Source organism: Tupaia chinensis, unplaced genomic scaffold (genome assembly GCF_000334495.1).
Source record: "Tupaia chinensis unplaced genomic scaffold, TupChi_1.0 Scaffold143754_1, whole genome shotgun sequence".
Classification (NCBI taxonomy): Eukaryota; Metazoa; Chordata; class Mammalia; order Scandentia; family Tupaiidae; genus Tupaia; species Tupaia belangeri.
The window spans coordinates 84,178-86,462 of NW_006203603.1; positions in this window are offsets into that span (position 1 = coordinate 84,178).

Below are 2,285 nucleotides of genomic sequence, written 5' to 3' on the forward strand. Positions count from 1 at the left end.
AGAATGAAGGAGGAAGGATTTTGGTGTGGCCACCCCCCCTGGGGGTAATTTCTCACTTTCTGTCTCTATTTCCAGCAACCACACATACCCTACAGTTAAAATCTCTCTCAAATAATAAAAATTAAATAAATAATTCCTTTAAAAAAATACAATAATGGGGCTAGCAAGTGGCATAGTGGTTAAGGCACTGGGCTCCTACGTGGTTGACCACAGTTTGAGACTCAGCGGCTTCAAACTTATGGGTGCATGTCCAAAATCCTGAAAGGAGAATAGAGGAAAAGGGATTGTGGTGTGGTCATCACCATGGGAGAGAGGGGGTTACTCACTTTCTGTCCCCCCGTCTTTCTCTGTCTCTCTGGTGAGCCCACACATCCTATGGCAAAATTATCTCTTAAAAAAATACAATAGCAATAGAAAAGTTCCATTGGCCTATCTGTGATGGTGTCTTGAAGCACAATTTAGCTGAACACTGAGTTGCCATAGGCTTTCTCAGTTCAAGGTTGTCTACCTTCAACAGGCAGGGTTGGTCTTGCTAATACTTAATTGCAGACATTGTTTATATGAAATTAACTGAAAACTTACACTATGTAAGACCTAAATGTTTGCATTTTGTTCAGCTAAACTTGTATCTGTATATTATAAATGTTGTTTGAAGTAAGACACTTCAACGAGGTTGTAACTCCTCTTCTCAGGTGTCTTTACTTGAGGTGAGTCAGTGATTTCTGAAAGTTCTTAATTTACAAGTAAAACACTTCTAATGAGGAGGCAAGCAGGCACAAAAAGACTAAAGCAAAACTTACAAGGAGTAATAAAACCAGGGCAACAAAATTAGTGTATTACTTCATTTAGTCAGATTGAGGACATCATACAAATAGTACTTTATCTCCCAAGAAGCTGACATTTTTTTACCTTGAATGTCGCAGTTGTGTTTTTGTGAGAGAGACTTAATTTAATAAAATTGTGTGCATTTGACTGAGCAGTTCTAAAAGGCATGGATGATGATGCAATTGTCAATTTCCTGAAGAAAACTAAATCAGGAATAGCAAATCTATTTCAAGATAATGTTAAAATGTAGTTTCCTTTGATCTCTTTTACTGGGATTGTTTCAGTGTAAAATGTTAAAAAGCTGTCTCTAAGCAACAACAAAATGCAATAGTGAAAATACTAACAGCAGATATCCTATAAAGGGCACTGTGTGTTATGCTTCTAAATGCCTCTTGTACATTTCCCAATTTAGTTTTTCCAGGATCCCAGTGAGGTAGATATTAGGATGATGTCCATTTTACAGTAGAGGAGGCAGACCCAGGAAGGTACTTTGCTCCACGTCATAGGGCTAATAACTGGGGGAGCTGGGCTCAGACCAGGTGTGACCTCTTTGTTCATAATGTGAGACCATTACTGGAACTGTTGACTGTCAGCTAAAGCCTCATGTTACTTTTTATTATTACTGGCACAGTCATGGTCACTGATATATATGAATATTTAAAGTCATAGTTGAGGTAGTGGTTTTGAGAATACAAAAGCATCAACACTTACCATAAGGTCACTTCCTATCTTTCCCCATCAGACCAGTTTTGTAAGTCGAACTATTTATCAGGTAAAATACAATTTATAAACAAGAACAATGTACTGTGGTCCCATACAGGGAGTTGGGAAGCTTCTCCGGAAAGGGCATTCTTTTATACTTTAAGTACCATAAGATCCCTGCCTTGTAATAATGACTAAGCTCTGCAATTACAGCACAAAAGGAGTCATAAACGATATGTAGATGAAAGGATGTGATTATGGTCCAATAAAGTTTAGTTACAAATAGGCGAAGGGCAGATTTGTACTATAATAGACTCTTAGTAAAGTTATTGTTTTTTAATTCTTCTAGTTGCAAGAAGCAAAGAATCAACCAGCAGAGGCTATAAAATGTGCTGAGAAGACTCAAGATCGCATACCAAAGTACTATTTAAAGTAGTACAAAATAACTTGAGTAATTTAAAGAATTTAAACGGTATAGTATGAGAATTATATCAGATACCATAATAAATACAACTGTGAAGCCTGGAAAAATGTTGGTTTTAAGCTATTTTTTAAAGAATTATTTATTTACTTAATTTTATTTTTTTAAAAATTTTTTGAGAGGTTTTCGCTATAGGGCGCGTGCACTCGCCAGACAGACAGAGAGAGACAGAGAGACAGAAAGCGAGAAATCACCCCCAGGGGGGGATGGTCACACCGCAATCCCTTCTCCTCCATTCTCCTCTCAGGATCTTGGGCACGCATGCACACACGCCTGG